At 33.6% G+C, this 8,198-nt stretch overlaps 1 non-coding gene across 1 annotated transcript; it reads right to left on the bottom strand.

Annotated features, from left to right (window-relative positions):
- Positions 1-6,302: 6,302 nt before the first annotated feature.
- Positions 6,303-6,409, bottom strand: LOC139865503 (small nucleolar RNA R71). The gene has a single exon (XR_011765019.1). It is a non-coding gene; the product is annotated as a small nucleolar RNA R71 (small nucleolar RNA).
- Between the last annotated feature and the right edge of the window lie 1,789 nt (positions 6,410-8,198).

The following is an 8,198-nucleotide window of genomic DNA, read 5'->3' as shown; positions in this document are numbered from 1 at the left end:
AATGAAACTCACCTTAGCAGCACATAAAGTCGTTCACCAAAAATGACCGAAACTTGGAATGCAAAATTAACCGTAGATCTCAACCTAGAGAACATATGTTGGTCAATACATGTCTAATAAGCTAGGTCAGGTTATAGTGTATCACAATCCTAATGCTCGAGATCGACATACAAAAGTTATCCAAAGTCGTTTCAAAAAGTCAATTTTGACAATAGTTCAACAAAACGAGACGTACCTTATATAAGGATTCATTTACTCGGTTGGTAATATTCAAAAATCCAATTTATCAATCTTACAAACAAGTTGTTTAAATATTAATTGCAGATTCAAAAGCAATTCCAATTAACGTCAATCATAATTCAGTTGACCATATCTTTTGATTCGTTCATCGAAATTACGCGATTTCTAAATGAAAAGTTATTGATTTTTCGCCAGCTTTCCAAAAACATGTATATCATATACCTTTTACCAGTAATATATGTATTTAATTCGTGATTCATTATAAACTATTTAACGACAAAATTTAGCATACAAGCATGCATAAATATATATACTCGAGCACTAGACATGGATACACAATTAATATATAAAAGATAAGATATAAATGCTTACGCAGTGTTGTAAATCTCCCGAGATCTCCCCGAGATCTCCCCTGAGATCTCGTTTTTAGAAGGCAACCGAGACGAGATGTTCATCTCCCGAGATTTCTCGGTCAACGGGGTCAAACTTAGTCAAAGCCACGATTTATCGGATCTTCTTGCCAATTTGTAAGATTTTCTTGTAAAATTCGTAATTTTTAAGATTTTCTCGCTCATTTCTTGGATATTTTTGTAAAAACCTCGTAAAAACGTATATAAATATACATATATTTATGTTTTTATGTATATTTTTATTAAAAAACTATAAAGTCAACGTAAGTCAACGTCCGAGATCTCCCCGAGACTATTCCGAGATGTCGAGATCTCCCTAAAAAAGTCCAAACGAGATCTCCCCGAGATCCGAATTCTCCAACCTTGTGCTTACGTATGAATATTGTGATTCAATATTGCAGAAAAGTACGTAGATGCAACAGAGATGATAAATACTAGGTTTGACTTAGAAGTAATACTCCCGAACAATACCCATAACCTTCTTGGCAATAACCCATAATTTCCTTAGCTCTATCCCGCTCGAAAACTATTTTTGGAATCGTTTGGACATAACCTCGTCGTAGTATTTTATGTATAATATTAATAATATAATATTAATAATAATAAGATTAATAATAATATTAATCTTAATAATAATAATAATAATAATAATAATAATAATAATAATAATAATAATAATAATAATAATAATTTAAATAAATAAATAACTTACGGAGTAATATATAATAAAGTGAAGTGAACAAAACGCAAAACGATCGAATTTATAGCACTTGAGCCACCAAACCACCTCATGCGATCTCATGAGGTTTGTGTAGTGCAGCCATGCGATCGCATGAGCCAAGGATCCAGCTTACAATATTTTATCTTTTAGCTCGTCGACATATTTTTTTATAATATATATAATATATTTAATTTATATAATTATTTATATATTATATTAAATTCTCATGCATAGTTAATCTGTAATTTTTATTCCGATAAGTCGTACGTCTTCACTCGACTTATGTCCCGCTTCCGGTTTCTCGAACGTCCTTTCGTACACTGAGAAAACTTGTGCTTTACGTTTCGTGACTCGTACCTTTGTCAAAATATAGATTTAAATTATTCATAAATTATACCACTTGAAATATAACTTACACATTTGAGTATTTTGGTCATTTACTTCTATAAATCAACGTCTCGTTATTTATTAATGTATATTTAATAATATTATTTTAAATCAAATTGTTTTAAGATTAAGTTAATATTTTATTTTATCACCTTGTAAAATATATATATACATTTTCATTTTGAAATAGTGTTTTACTGTAGCAAAGTTACTGTAACTGTAGCAAAGTTTTTTTTACTGTAGAAAATAGTGATTTTTGAAAACACTGTAGCATTTTGGGTACTGTAGCAATTCGAAAATACTGTAGCAAATTAGTGTTTTACTTGTTCATCTTAAATGTTTTAGTTCACTTATCTAAATATCAATCGAATTAACAAACGAATGTTACTATCGTTTACTAAATAACTTGAAATCATATATATATATATATATATATATATATATATATATATATATACATATATATATATATATATATACATATATATATATATATATACATATATATATATATATATACATATATATATATATATATATATATATATATGCAAATTAAGTTATATATATATTGTTCGTGAATCGTCGAGAACAGTCAAAGAATAATTGATTATATGAATATAGTTCCAAAACTTTCTTGACTCAACATTACAGACTTTGCTTATTATGTCAGAAACGTTTAATCATACAAAGATTAAGTTTAAATTTGGTCAGAAATTTCCGGGTCATCACACTCGTTCAAGTATCACTTAACAAGTCATAATTAAGCATATTGCACTTTTGCACTTTAAAGCACGTCTTAGAAATTTGTACGTCGTAGAAAGATTCAACTATAGCTCATAGCACATAAATCATTAAATCATGAACAACTCCAGATCATAAATAAACTTAAAATCGATACCAAAAAGTCCAGCCAAAGCCTCATACGATAAATAAAAGTCCAATATCAGAAAGTGTCAATTCATAGTTCATTACAGAAATTTCTGCCCCAGTTTTTAAACATTTTTCACAAAATATAGAAAGTAGATTTTGATGAATGGCCAATTGGATTCATCTCAAAACATCTCAAAGTTTTAGTGATAAAATAATCAGAAACATTGCTTTAGCCAATTTGTACAGTTTTGCAAACCTTTACAGACTCATCAGTTTTTAATCATCAACCGGACATATCACTTAGACGAGCATATATCTCATGGCAAATCACGTTCTCGCAAGTTCACATACAAATGTAACATGTCAAGGAACACTTAAAATAAAGTATTCCAGAATTATAAAGTCTCAATCAATTCCTAGTTCACTCTAGCAATTTTTATGTAACTTTGAAAAACGATTCAGCTCACTTTAAAAAGTAAATCTTCGTTTCGACATAACGGGAGCATTACATAACCTTTTGACACAAATCTTAAGTCTAAATTGCACAAATTTTCACAAGGAATACAGTAGTATACTTTATATAAGCTAAAACACAAAGAATGCAACTCAGAAAATTCCGATATCATGCAAACCCTAACTAAAACTTCGATTAAGCATATCTTGAGCATACGATAACGAAATCACGCAAAATCAAAGTCTAAACTCAATAGTTTTTCGATCTCTATCCATCTAGATAATCATCCAATATCAGTTTATAAGTCAATTTTATCAGATCATTAAGATACAAATTCATTTTTCATGCAAACAACATCAATCGAGCAATTAAACGATAAACGATAACACAAGACACCATTAATTGAGCACTAGACTTGATTACACTATGTAATTGAACAAAAATTAGATCTAATAAGATTAGGGTTATCAATTATACCTCTATAGAACAATTAACTTATATCAACGCGTAGAGGACGATCAAAGGAAGCACGTTTGTGTTGAAGGTTCAAGCAAATAATCAAAATTGAATGGAGGATGATGATGATGATGATGAAGTCGATGATGGAGAGGGGTTTTGGGGCTGCCTGATATTACTCAAATTAGTCATATCTTTAGTCGTAATATCAAGTTCATTTGATGTTCATCATATGTAAACTTAGATTTTACGTTCATATTTCATTATCATTGTAATTCAGTCCATAATCATGATAAACTTGAAGAAACATGCTAGAATGAAGATGAAACAGCTCAGAAATCCAAAAACAGGCTGTGCGCGCCCCGCACAGTAACCGCGCACTGCGCACAGTAACCGCGCACCCCTCCGCGCAAGTGTAATTTGATCAGAAATCTTGTAAAATGAAAACCAGCGTGCGCCCCGTGCAAAATTCACCTGTGCGCGCCGCTCACAATTGAGCGCGCCGCGCACCCCTGCCACACACAAGTCAAAATGAGGGTGCGATCGTTAGCTGTAAAGTCAAAGTGAAGTAGGTAAGAGTGCGCTCTGCGCACCCTTACTGTGAGCGCCACGCACAGTGCTTTTCAACCACTGTCAGCCTATTTAATTCCATGTCCAGCTTCATTTCAAAGGGCACCAGTTTCCTTTCTGGTTAGAGACAAAAACATACGAATCAAAGTATTCTTGGGCTTATCAAAGTGCATCTATGCACTTAAATCATTGAAGAATCAAGGATCATCCAAGAGCTTTATCCAAGATTACTCCTAAAAGGTCAATCTTGTATTTACAATGAATTCTATCTTTGTTACATGTCTTGTTTAAGTTTTCAAGCATGATTGTTGGCTAGTCCATTTTATGTTCATCTAGATAAATAACCGAAATGTTGAATGTTTACTATTGATTGATTGTTATTATGCACGATAGTTTGATGTTTGAATACAAGAACCATTCTTGTTAAGTTTAATCCTTTCGATTCAACTAGTTAATATGTTCATTTGATTAAGAAAACATCATCTTGTTAAATAAATGTATTGATTTACACCTAGTGACATGTGTTTATCCGTCTTTTACCAAAAGGGATAAGTTGAGTTCAAATGGTTAATTTACATAAGGATGTAAGAACGACTCTTGTAGATACTTTGGAATAGCTTAATTAGTATATGTAATCATTTAGGAGAATGGTCAATTCCTTAGAATATGTTACACACGCTTTCAACTACTTAGTTCAATTAATTAACATGTGTTAGTGATTTGCCTTATCTAGTGACGTTTATAGGGATCTTATTATATCACTTAGTTAATTACTTGGGTTGGGTGAATTGAGCATTTAACCGAACCAAGGGAATGAACTAAGTTAAACCATTAGTTGATATAGGAGTGGATCATGTACAACACACCATTGACTTGATCATTCTTCAAGTCTTCAAACTAGTTGAATTAGTTGATTACAAACAGGAGGTCTTAGATGACAAGAACATCACTTGCGTCGTGTAATCCCGTTTAAGTGTTTGCGCAAGACTACTCTTGGTGAATCAATTAATTAGTTCTCGTGCATAACCAATCAATCCGATCTTAATCCTAAATGACATTCAACATTAAGTTTAAAAAGTCTAGATGAGCATATTTCCTTAATTTGATATCAAAACTATCTTTTTACTTTCATAAACTTAAAATACCAAAATATTGTCTTTTAATCTTATTCATCATTTGATTCGCCCATCGTAAAAGGGCAAACCAAAATATCTTGTAATTGTAATTTTATTAGTTAATCACAATTTAGTTTATAATCCTAATTTGACTTAGATATTGTCTTTGGAACAATACACGGATTTTACCATTTACTATACTACTACACGATCGGGTACACTTCCCGTTAGTGTGTAGCAATCTTTAATCGGTATTTTTTCATACTATTTCATACAATAATTCATATACCACGTTCTGCACATCAAGTTTTTGACGCCGCTGCCGGGGAAAGTTTGGGTCAAAATAGAATTATTAACTAATCTGTGATTAAGTAGTTTCTTAATTCTTTTTAAATTATTAATAGTCTTTGATTTTTAAACTTATAGAATCGGTGCGTTTAATAGTTTTGTTAGTTATGTGATTGACAAATTTTAGGTTGCGTATGCCACATACCCGAAGTTCAGATTCTCCATTACTTACACCGCTTACAGAACCTGATAGAAAGCTTGGTAGAATCCTAAAAGAAGTACTTGAACTTTTTGAATCTTCATCAAAACAAGAAACTTTTGATTCAGAATCAAGTACAACCAAGCCAAGATATTCTAAATTTGGTGAACCCGTTCATCCTCCAAATTTTGAAATGGAAGGAGAGGCAAGACCGGTGGTACCAAGACAATCAATGGCGGCCAAGATGAAGGCAACCCGAACCGGACAAGGAAGTGCAATTACTCCACCCACAGGTGAAGCAAAATTTGAAATAAAAGGACCTATTCTCCAAATGATTAACAACAGATGTCAATTTGGTGGTGGTCCGAATGAAGATGCAAACGAACATATTCGTCTTTTTCAAGAGATATGTCTTCTATTCAAGCTTCAACTAGACACTGATCAAGCCATATTTTTAAGACTTTTCCCATGGACACTCCACGGGGAAGCACGGAGTTGGTTGAATTCATTGCCCGAGGCTACGATAGAAACTTGGGATGGTATGTTGGAAAAATTTCTTAAGAAATATTTTCCAGCTTCTAAGTCTACGAGACTCTAACAAGAAATTACCCAATTTTGTCAAAAGCTGATGGAAACCTTGTATGAAGCATGGAATCGATTTTCCAAAATGCTAAGAGGTTGTCCAAACCATGGTTTGGATACCTTTCAAAAAGTTCAAATCTTTTACAAGGGTTGTGATGTTGCAACTCGAATTTCCATTGATTAAGCGGTAGGAGGTTCACTCATGGACAAAACTGAGCAAGACGCTTATGAGATAATCGAAAATCAAGCCGAATATTCTCATGAATGGCATCAAGAAAGACCCATGACCCGTCATGCTCAAGTCTCAAGCGCCAGTGCTTATGATGACATTGGTTCTCTTAGCGTGAAGATAGATGGTGTTGCTCGAAACATGGAAAAGATCACCAAGGAAATCCATGGAATGAAGGTGGGGTGTAAATACTGTGGTGGTTTACATTTAGGAAAAGATTGTGATGCAGGTTTGACAATGGCTCAGAAAGAAGAAGTGACTTTCATAAGCCAAAGGAATAACAACTAATTTCAAGGAAGATCCCAATTTAACCGAAACTTCAATAACCCTTACAACCCTCAAGGTCAAAATTCCAATTTTCAACAAGAGTCAAGTAGTGGGTTCCAACAACAAACTCCGGGTTTTTATAAAAAACCCCAACATGAAGAGAAAAAGTCAAATATGAAGAGTTTGTTGGAGAAGTTAATTGCATCGTAAACTCAACTTGTTACCAATATAAGCCAAACGAATGAGAAGAATGAGCAACAATTTAGGAACCAACAATGTTCCATTCAAGTATTGGAAAAATAGATGAGTAATCTTGCTAAATTATTAAGCAAAAGAAAACCGGGGGAATTGCCAAGCAATACGCAATCTAATCCCTGAAATGAGCAAGTAAAAGCTATCACCACCCGAAGTGGGGTAACCTATGATCCACCAAGAATGCCAGAAGTCTCTGACTTTCGTGTGCCATTAATGAAAGAGAATGAACTAGGTAGTGTAAATGAACCGGAGAAGGAGAAGGAGCCAGAAAATGTGGTTGAAAGTATTGACAATGAGCACACAGACGGTCAAGAAGACACGGTGCGAGTCAAACCGGTTGTTAAAGCGTATCAACCACCACTCTCATTCCCAAGAAAACAAAGATTGGAGAAGCTCGAGGAAGAAAAATCAAGATTTATGGAGCTCATCAAGAAAGTTAACGTAAATTTACCTTTTATTGATATTATTGCAGGAATGCCTAAATATGCTTGATTCTTGAAGGACATGCTCACCAACCGAAAGAAGATGGAAAGCGTGTCATCGGTCATTTTAAATGCTAGATGTTCAGCGCTGGTGTCCAACACACTTCCCGAAAAGCTTCAAGATCCGGGTAGTTTCACTATTCCATGTCTAATGGGTGACCTTTATTGTATGAGGGCATTAGCCGATTTGAGGGCTAGTATCAATTTGATGCCCTATTCGATTTACCTTAAATTAGCCCTTGGGGAACTCAAAACCACACGAATGGCTATTCAACTAGCTGATCGCTCTATAAAATTCCCTCGAGGAATAATAGAGAATATGTTAGTTAAGACCGGGAATCTGATTTTTCCGGCAGACTTTGTGGTTTTAGACATGGAAGTTGATGACAGAATACCAATTATTTTGGGTCGACCATTTTTAAATACTGCTAGATGTGTCATTGATGTTTATGATCAGCAGTTGACCCTTAGAATTGGTGAAGCTAGTGCGACTTTTGCAATTGACAAGTCATTAAAATATCCTAAATCTTCAGATGATACTTGTTATTTTATGCAAAGCATAGATTAGCATTATGAGTTCTTGCAGGAATTTCCCGAATCGGATGAAACAGGTACATACGATTTGGCGAGTGGAGATGAAGAATTTTCCGAAGAAGAAATGGATGTGATG

The sequence above is a fragment of the Rutidosis leptorrhynchoides genome, chromosome 8 (genome assembly GCF_046630445.1).
Source record: "Rutidosis leptorrhynchoides isolate AG116_Rl617_1_P2 chromosome 8, CSIRO_AGI_Rlap_v1, whole genome shotgun sequence".
Classification (NCBI taxonomy): Eukaryota; Viridiplantae; Streptophyta; class Magnoliopsida; order Asterales; family Asteraceae; genus Rutidosis; species Rutidosis leptorrhynchoides.
This window is presented reverse-complemented; position numbering and strand designations above follow the sequence as displayed.